This window comes from Odontesthes bonariensis, chromosome 4 (assembly GCF_027942865.1).
Source record: "Odontesthes bonariensis isolate fOdoBon6 chromosome 4, fOdoBon6.hap1, whole genome shotgun sequence".
NCBI classification, from domain to species: domain Eukaryota; kingdom Metazoa; phylum Chordata; class Actinopteri; order Atheriniformes; family Atherinopsidae; genus Odontesthes; species Odontesthes bonariensis.
In genome coordinates this window covers 41,182,280-41,191,689 of record NC_134509.1, presented here as the reverse complement: position 1 = coordinate 41,191,689, position 9,410 = coordinate 41,182,280, and the positions used below count along the sequence as shown (strand labels likewise).

General features: G+C 53.4%; 1 non-coding gene across 1 annotated transcript; it reads left to right on the top strand.

Annotated features, from left to right (window-relative positions):
- Nucleotides 1-3,080: 3,080 nt before the first annotated feature.
- Nucleotides 3,081-3,153, top strand: trnat-ggu (transfer RNA threonine (anticodon GGU)). Its single transcript has one exon. It is a non-coding gene; the product is annotated as a tRNA-Thr (tRNA).
- The last annotated feature ends 6,257 nt before the right edge of the window (nt 3,154-9,410 follow it).

Genomic DNA, 9,410 nt, shown 5'->3' with positions numbered 1-9,410 from the left:
CGTCACCGTTGACGAAAACAACACTGTTCTCAGCCAGTGTCAATGATGCAAAAAAGGCTTTCTACATTGACAAGATTCACATTATTAGCTACCATTGCTAACAATACCTATCTAGCTACCAGGCCCGCCGATAGGGGGGGCAAACGGGTATTTTGTCCCGGGCCCAGGAATGGGGGGGGGCCAAAAAAAAAAAAAAAAGGAATATGCGCATTAGTCCGCAAATATGTCCGAATGTTTCAGGCACGCACGCCAATCAGGCATTCAGAGAATTTTGTCCCGGGCCGAGCCAAACCTGTCAGCAGCCCTGCTAGCTACCATTGCCAGAGCATCATACCTATGGGGAATGTTACCGGATACACCCGGCGGACCACTAATCAGGGATCCGCCTTTTCCCCGTCCCCACCGGGATCATCGCGGCCTGCCTGTGCTTCAGACCATCGAGTGTTCCTCTCCATCCAATGCTGAAACTAAAGCCCTCTCCTCCGTGAATATGTGCTTAAAGCTGCCGTCGGCAACTTTTTTTTAGTCATATTAAGCTGGGCATACACTGTGCGATTTTTGGCCCGATGTCGACAAGATTTTCACTCGTGCGACTATTTTGGAGATGGGGCCGAGTTTTGGCTCAATCGTGCGTCTCGCATCGTGTAGTATACATGGGGTAATGACAAACGATTAAGCCCTCCCGACCACCTCCCGATCGATCGGATGAAAATCAAACTTGTTTGAAATCCTGGTCGGCCCTCGTGAGGCTCTCGCACAGTTGAAGCAGTTGCACGAGCCGATTTACCTCATCCTGTCACACTACGCATGCGCAAACATAGGTACAGAAGAGAAAATTGTCAACAGAAGAAGAAGAAGACAACAGAACAGCATGGCAGCGACCGGCGACCGAGTCCGACGTGTCGTGCAGTGTGAGCAGCCAGATCGCATCAGACCATCGGGTCGTACAGTGTGAGAACAGGAATCGTGAGCTGTGATGTTTTAACCCTTGCGATTCACTCGTACAGTATGAGCAGCAGCTGAATACCGCGATTGAAAAAAATCGCACAGTGTATGCCCAGCTTTAGCTTGAACTGTCATGGGATTCTGAAAGGAGAATATTAAATAGGCTGTTTAAGAAAAAATCCCGAATTCTGTAGCTCCCTCTAAAGCCTGTAATCGCGCTTGCAAAAATCGAGCACTCCCGGCTGTTTTTAACCAATCACGTTAGGTTTATTATTTATCTATTATCTGAGCAGAACAGTCACCAACCGCGTCTTCCATGCTGAGCCTGAGTCTGCCCCCAGCTTGTGTGCGCGCACACTGGTGTGAACTCACGTGCACAACCTCGTCCACAGAGGGGGAGGGGTTTGGGGGGCGGTTTGGAGCTTGGTAGAGGTTGGGGGAGGGACCTGAAAGTTGTATCAGTTCGAATTTTCCGACTTTAGACTCGGAATTTTGAAAACCTGCCGACGGCATCTTTAATAAATATCCGCTCTGTGGCGAACAAAGCTCACGTTCTCAACGACCTGTTCTCAAGGGAGAATCTGGATTTTTTGTTTATAACAGAAACATGGCAACACAACCAGGAAATCCTTCATTGGATCCCCGTGTTTGTCTGGCCGCGGTGGAGGACTTGCCGTAGTATGGAGGACCTGCAACCCCTGCCAGCTGGTGAGCACGGAAGCTTTCTCGTCTTTTGAACTGCAAATTACAAAAGTTGGTTGGCTAAAGCCTTTTTATTGCATACTTATCTACCGCCCTCCTGGTCCTGCTGAACAGTTTTTACAGATTTTCTGTCTTCTGTCATTAAATTTGAAAATGTATTAGTTCTTGGAGATTTTAACCTGCATAGTCACGATGCTGATAACCGATAATTTTATGATTTTTACTGAATCAGTTGGACCTTGTTTTCTCACTTGGCTTGGATGGTAACAGAATTTGTGAGGATATGTTGATCAGTGATCATAAATGCATCTTTTTTAATCTCTCTGTTATTGCTGACCCCCCATGTCTGAAAAAAATGATGCGCACGCGCATCATTACTCAATAAACTGTGGAACATTTCACTACACGGTTTGATCTTGATTTTAATACTAAGGGTAATGAAGGCTAGCCGCAAATTCAACATGGCAGACTCACCAGGTGTTGGCAATCGCTCATCAACCATTCAGATCCACATATAAGGCGCTCCTGCATGGGGCTTTACCGGTTCATCGGCAAGCTGCATGATCGGCAAGCTGCATGCATTAGCTCTCGCTTGTTGGTCAACCCCACAGGATTATCATGTCTGACTCGGATTCTGACGCCGCTCAGAGGCCTCCGAGCAGTCATTCTGGCATTTCCAAACCTGCTTTACCCGCTCCCTTTCGTCGGAGCGCCCGGCTCGCTCCTCTCTCTGCTGCCGGCTCTTCAGCATCTGTTCTCCGGTCCAAGAGCATCCGCCCAGCCGATGGCCTCGGCTCCGATCAGCTCGCTTCTTTGGCAGAGCTTCTCCAAACCGGCGATTCATCCACTCCTTCCCCACCCACAGCTGGTAAGGTCCAAGAAGCGATCCCCGCCTCCGGCTAAGCGAAGCCGAGGCCGAGAACCGCCCTGCGGTTCCTCCGCTCCAGCTGCTGGGCCCACCTCAGCCGCGAGCCGCTCGGATTATTCCGCCCCGGTTGGTTCTCCGCTGGCTTCGACTTCGGCCCCCCCCCTGCTTCCCGATCTGTCTTCAGCTCTGCCTCCCCTGGACGCCCAGCAGCTCACGGCAGCTCTCATCTCCTCCATGGATATATTGCAACAATCCATCGCAGCTCTCTCCACACACCTCCTGCCCGCCGCAGCAGCTATCCGCACAGCCCCCTCCGACTTCTTCGGTGCAGCCGAATCAACAGGCTTCTCAACTTCTCCAGGGTGCGTTTTCCCTCGCCGAAGCTCGCCCCGGCTCATCACAGGGTAAGATGCGGGACTCTGTCTCCGTTGTTTTAACATGCCTCACCTGGTCTCCCTGTTTGCTTCCTCATACTAGGCCGTCGCCTAGCAGTAGCGCCCTCTGTCCCTCCATTCCGTTAAGCCGGCCCCCTCCGCTCCCCCAGCTGATCACCGTACAGGTAACAGCCCGGCTAGCTCAGTCGGTAGAGCACGAGACTGGTAATCTCAGGGTCGTGGTTTCGAGCCCTACGTTGAGCGTAGCAGTATAATCAACAGATGTTTGCACTAAAGTCAAAGTTCAGCTCTGTTACCACCATCACAGCATCCGCAGTGGTGCCTCTTTGAATGATCACAAAAATGATGTCTTGCTAACAAGGACCATTTATTTCTTAGTCTAACGAAATGATGTTGCAGCCAAAGCCAGCAAGATATGACCAAACTGTTGGGTAAGGCGTTAACACATGATCAGCATGTAAAGATGTTGGTGACGCCATGTTTCATAAGTGTTGCAGCTCAACTATGATAGATATTAACTTGTAATGATATTGACTAAATCAGACCAGGAAGAGAAAAGATGACCGGAATATCGATAACGATGGAACTGACTATGATGTTGACTCTGATGTGAAACAGTTGTGTGCGTATTAAGTGAGAAATACAGGCGTATTTTCTCTTGCTGTCTGGAAGGCAGAACTTTACAATTGGAGGAAATGTTCTTATTACCTCAAACGGTCTTCACATTGCATTTCCCACAAGGGAAGTCAGGGCTGTGCGTGACACAATACGTTTGGTATGCGGATATGTTGCAGACCACATAAAGAGTCCTTCAGCGTGGCAACATGTACACAGCTACACCACTGCATTCAAATGTATAGAGGAGCTCCTCGAACAGCTAGCTGCGATTGTGAGTGCAGCCTCGAGATGAAATGGCTGTCACTGGGGCCGCTGTTGGCGCTGTTAGGATTATGGCGGCAGCACATTTGTTTTAGTGTTCATGACATGCAACAGCTCGATGCAAGCGACGGCTGCTGCAATGCAGCATTACAGCTGCCGTGTTCTGGAGCAGCATAAACTGTTACAGCTGGACATAACCACAGCAGTAGTCATCACAGCGAGAGACTGCGCTCACATACCTGCCCTCCTCTGCTGTACCCTGCTCTGCTGTGCTCTGCTCTGGTCTCCAGTGCTCTGCTCTGCTGTGCTCTGCTGTGCCCTGCTCGGCTGTGCTCTGCTGTGCCGGTTCTGCGCTGTGTGCTCTGCTGAGCCCTGCTCTGCCCTGCTGTGCTCTGCTGTACCCTGCTCTGTCCGGCTCTGCTCTGCTGTGCCCGGCTCTGGTCTGTTCTCCCGTGCTCTGCTGTGCTCGGTTCTGCGCTGTGTGCCCAGCTCTGCTCTGCAGTGCCCTGCGGTGCCCTGCTCCGCTGTGCTCTGCAGTGCCCTGCTGTAGCCGGCTCTGCTCTGTTCTCCCGTGCCCTGCTCTGCTGTGCCCGGTTCTGCGCTGTGCTGTGCCCGGTTCTGCGCTGTGTGCTCTGCTCTGCAGTGCCCTGCTCTGCAGTGCCCTGCTGTAGCCGGCTCTGCTCTGTTCTCCCGTGCCCTGCTCTGCTGTGCCCGGTTCTGCGCTGTGTGCTCTGCAGTGCTCTGCTCAGCTATGCTCCTTGGCACTGCCTCACGCCCTGCTGCTGCCCCGTTAGACAGGGCTTTAAACTTTACTGCTGGCAGCTGCTCGAATGTTGTGACGCTTCTGCCTCTTGCACAAGGCCACACTGATCTGCGGGACATTTGCAGACTATCGTGCCGCATGATAGATTTTGTTATTAGTTGTTTTTAAACCGACGCCACCGTATTCTCAATCAGCCGCTCCCAAGGCAGTGTGACAGCAGTCATCTCTCATTGTGTCTGGGCGCACCTCACACAGCTACTTTCGTCCCGGATCAATGAAATATTGTTTTTAAAAGATTTTAGCCACTCGGAGCTACTCCGGACATTAGTTTCGGATTGGGGCAGCTACCTCCGCAGCCGTCCAGGGTGTTCCTGAGGCATCTCTCCAACAGCTCGGTCGCTGGTCTTCGGCAGCCTACTCCTCCTGCATCCGTCCAGACCTTCAATCCGTGCTCGCTGCTCAGCGCTCGCTCAGCTTATAGGTAAGCTCTCGCAACTACTGGTGGTGGAGTCCTTCAGCTCTAATTGTCGCTTCTCTCTGGCAGCACTATCTCTTTGGAAGAAAAAGGGGGCTTTCGATCTCTATGGCAAATCAAGTGAGCTCACTCTCCCCGTTCTCGCACTTCCCCTGCAGCCCAGGCGGGCTCAGTGTTCCTGCCGCAGCCCAGGCGGGCTCAGTGTTCCTGCCGCAGCCCAGGCGGGCTCAGTGTTCCTGCCGCAGCCCAGGCGGGCTCAGTGTTCCTGCCGCAGCCCAGGCGGGCTCAGTGTTCCTGCCGCAGCCCAGGGAGGGCTCAGTGTTCCTGCCGCAGCCCAGGGAGGGCTCACTGTTCCTGCCGCAGCCCAGGGAGGGCTCACTGTTCCTGCCGCAGCCCAGGGAGGGCTCACTGTTCCTGCCGCAGCCCAGGAGGGCTCACTGTTCCTGCCGCAGCCCAGGAGGGCTCACTGTTCCTGCCGCAGCCCAGGAGGGCTCACTGTTCCTGCCGCAGCCCAGGAGGGCTCACTCTCTCTTTCTCTCTGTCCACAGGCAGCCCAGGTGGGCTCACTCTCTCTTTCTCTCTGTCCACAGGCAGCCCAGGTGGGCTCACTCTCTCTTTCTCTCTGTCCACAGGCAGCCCAGGTGGGATCTCTCTCTCTCTCTCTCTGCAGGCAGCCCAGACGGGTTCTATCCACGGCAGCCAGGCGGGCTCACTCTCACGTTCTCTCTCCTCAGGCAGCCCAGGCGGGCTCAATCTGCTGCAGCCGAGGCGGGCTCAATCTGCTGCAGCCGAGGCGGGCTCAATCTGCTGCAGCCCAGGCGGGCTCAATCTGCTGCAGCCCCATCGGGCTCAATCTGCTGCAGCCAGGCAGGCTCACTCTTACATTCTCTCTCCGCAGGCAGCCCAGGTGGGCTCAATCTACTGCAGCCCAGGCGGGCTCAATCTACTGCAGCCAGGCGGGCTAACTCTTACGTTCGCTCTCTCCGCAGGCAGCCCAGGTGGGCTCAATCCACGGCAGCCAGGCGGGCTCACTCCTACGTTCTCCCTCTCCTCAGGCAGCCCAGGCGGGCTCAGTCTGCTGCAGCCCAGGCGGGCTCACTCTCACGTTCGCTCTCTCCGCAGGCAGCCCAGGTGGGCTCAATCTCCCTTTCTCTTTCTCCTCAGGCAGCCCAGGCGGGCTCAATCTACTGCAGCCCAGGCGGGCTCAATCTACTGCAGCCAGGCGGGCTCACTCTTACGTTCGCTCTCTCCGCAGGCAGCCCAGGTGGGCTCAATCCACGGCAGCCAGGCGGGCTCACTCCTACGTTCTCCCTCTCCTCAGGCAGCCCAGGCGGGCTCAGTCTGCTGCAGCCCAGGCGGGTTTAATCTCCCTTTCTCTTTCTCCTCAGGCGGGCTCAAATCTACTGCAGCCCTGGCGGGCTCAATCTACTGCAGCCAGGCGGGCTCACTCTTACATTCTCTCTCTCCGCAGGCAGCCCAGGCGGGCTCAATCTGCTGCAGCCCAGGCGGGCTCAATCTGCTGCAGCCCAGGCGGGCTCAATCTGCTGCAGCCCAGGCGGGCTCAATCTGCTGCAGCCCAGGCGGGCTCACTCTCACGTTCGCTCTCTCCGCAGGCAGCCCAGGTGGGCTCAATCCACGGCAGCCAGGCGGGCTCACTCTTACGTTCTCTCTCTCTCTCCTCAGGCAGCCCAGGTGGGTTTAATCTCCCTTTCTCTTTCTCCTCAGGCGGGCTCAATCTACTGCAGCCCTGGCGGGCTCAATCTACTGCAGCCAGGCGGGCTCACTCTTACATTCTCTCTCTCCGCAGGCAGCCCAGGCGGGCTCAATCTGCTGCAGCCCAGGCGGGCTCAATCGGCTGCAGCCAGGCGGGCTCACTCTCACGTTCTCTCTCTCCTCAGGCAGCCCAGACGGGCTCAGTCTGCTGCAGCCCAGGCGGGTTTAATCTCCCTTTCTCTTTCTCCTCAGGCAGCCCAGGCGGGCTCAATCTGCTGCAGCCCAGGCGGGCTCAATCTCACGTTCTCGCTCCTCAGGCAGCCCAGGCGGGCTCAATCTCACGTTCTCTCTCCGCAGGCAGCCCTGGCGGGCTCACTCTCACATTCTCTCTCTCCTCAGGCAGCCCAGACGGGCTCAGTCTGCTGCAGCCCAGGCGGGTTTAATCTCCCTTTCTCTTTCTCCTCAGGCAGCCCAGGCGGGCTCAATCTGCTGCAGCCCAGGCGGGCTCACTCTCACGTTCTCTCTCTCTCCTCAGGCAGCCCAGGCGGGCTCAATCTGCTGCAGCCCAGGCGGGCTCACTCTTACGTTCTCTCTCCTCAGGCAGCCCAGGCGGGCTCAGAATACCGCAGCCCAGACGGGCTCAGAATACCGCAGCCAGGCGGGCTCACTCTCTCGTTCTTTCTCTCCTCAGGCAGCCCAGGCGGGCTCTCTTCTTTTTTGGAGGGAGGGCAACTCTTCTCACAGGCTCCTTCCTCACCTTGCAGCCAGTCCCTCACCAGCTCGGCCCCGGCTCAGTTTTTGGGGGGAAGATATTCAGCATCTATCTTTCTATGCCGGACTTGCAAGCTCACAGCGGTTCAGCTTGCATGTCCTCCGCCGGGGCCCGAGCGCCAAAGAAATATTGACAATAAACCTTGCAATTGTCTCCTATCTCTCCGTCTGAGTCTCTCCAGGTTGAAATGAAGGCTAGCCGCAAATTCAACATGGCAGACTCACCAGGTGTTGGCAATCGCTCATCAACCATTCAGATCCACATATAAGGCGCTCCTGCATGGGGCTTTACCGGTTCATCGGCAAGCTGCATCCCACCACCTCCCCATCTCCACCCGCTGTCTCGAGATCTCCTTCCTTTGTATGACTCCGCCACCAGGTTCGGGTCCCAAGGGGGAAGATATTCAGCATCTATCTCCCTATGCCGGACTTGCAAGCTCACAGCGGTTCAGCTTGCATGTCCTCCGCCGGGGCCCGAGCGCCAAAGAAATATTGACAATAAACCTTGCAATTGTCTCCTATCTCTCCGTCTGAGTCTCTCCAGGTTGAAATGATGTTGAACTCTTAATTCAGTCATTCAATGACTGCTGTTCTGTTGTGCTGGATGAAGTGGCTCCCTTTAAGATTAGATCTAAGACAATCTGTGGCTCTTCTCCTTGGATGACGGACGCCTAAGAAGGCAGTGCCGCAAGACTGAACGCCTGTGGAAATCCACTGGGCTTGAAATACATCACCTGTTTCTTAAGGAACTCATGCATGATTTTAATAACCGAGTCAAGGAAACCAGGACTGCTTACTTTGCTGACTTAATCTCTTCCTCAAAGAGAACCCCTATGGTTTTATTTGACAACATCAGTAACATTGTTTCATCTCCTGCCACTGTTGTACCACCCAAAGTGATTATGATAATGTTCTCTCATTTTTTGTTGAAAAAGTAAATACTATCAGGTCTAATATTCAATTTGGACCACACTTTCATACAGAAAGCCTCCAGGCCTAGCATTGTTGAGGCTTTCCAACTCAGCCCTCTGGACTTAATTCCATCTTCAATGTTCCTAAAAATCCTACCCTCCATCGGGCCTGCTGTATTAGTTCTTGTCAATGCATCAATAGCTACAGGCTGTGTCCCATTCTATTGTAAGCAAGCTATTATACAACCTTTAGTAAAGAAGCCTAATCTTGACCCATCAGTTTTTAAGAATTACCGGTCCCTATCAAAATTGCTGTTTTTATCCAAAATATTAGAAAAGGCTGTGGCCAACCAACTCACAGCTTTTGTTGAGAATTTGGATCTTTATGACAAATTTCAGTCTGGTTTTAGGAAAAGGTATTCAACAGAAACAGCTCTGTTAAGAATGCATAACGACATTCAGACGGCCTCTGATGCTGGATACTGCTCATCACTTATGCTCCTTGACCTTAGCTCTGCGTTTGACACTGTTGATCACCATCTACTGATCAAGAGATTACACGACTGGGTGGGCATTTCAGGTATTGCCCTGGACTGGTTTACGTCATATCTTACTGATAGGAGCTTTGCAGCTTTTCAGATGTGGACTTTCTCTCCACATCCTCACCTCTGTCATGTAATGTTCCGCAGGGTTCAGTGTTAGGCCCCATACTATTCATGCTTTATTTTCTGCCTCTGGGTCAGATTGTACGCAGTTTTAACATATCACAAATCACTTTTATACAGATGATATACAACTTAATTTCACTTTTAAACAAAATCAGATGGCCAGTCTTTCAAGGCTCCTCAACTGCATTGATGCCATAAATGATTGGATGGCAGAAAACTATCTACAGTTAAATACAGACAAGACAGAGGTGTTAATCATAGCTCCTGACAATAGTCTAAACCTTGGGCCCCTGTCACTCGCTGTCCACTCAAGCCTGAGA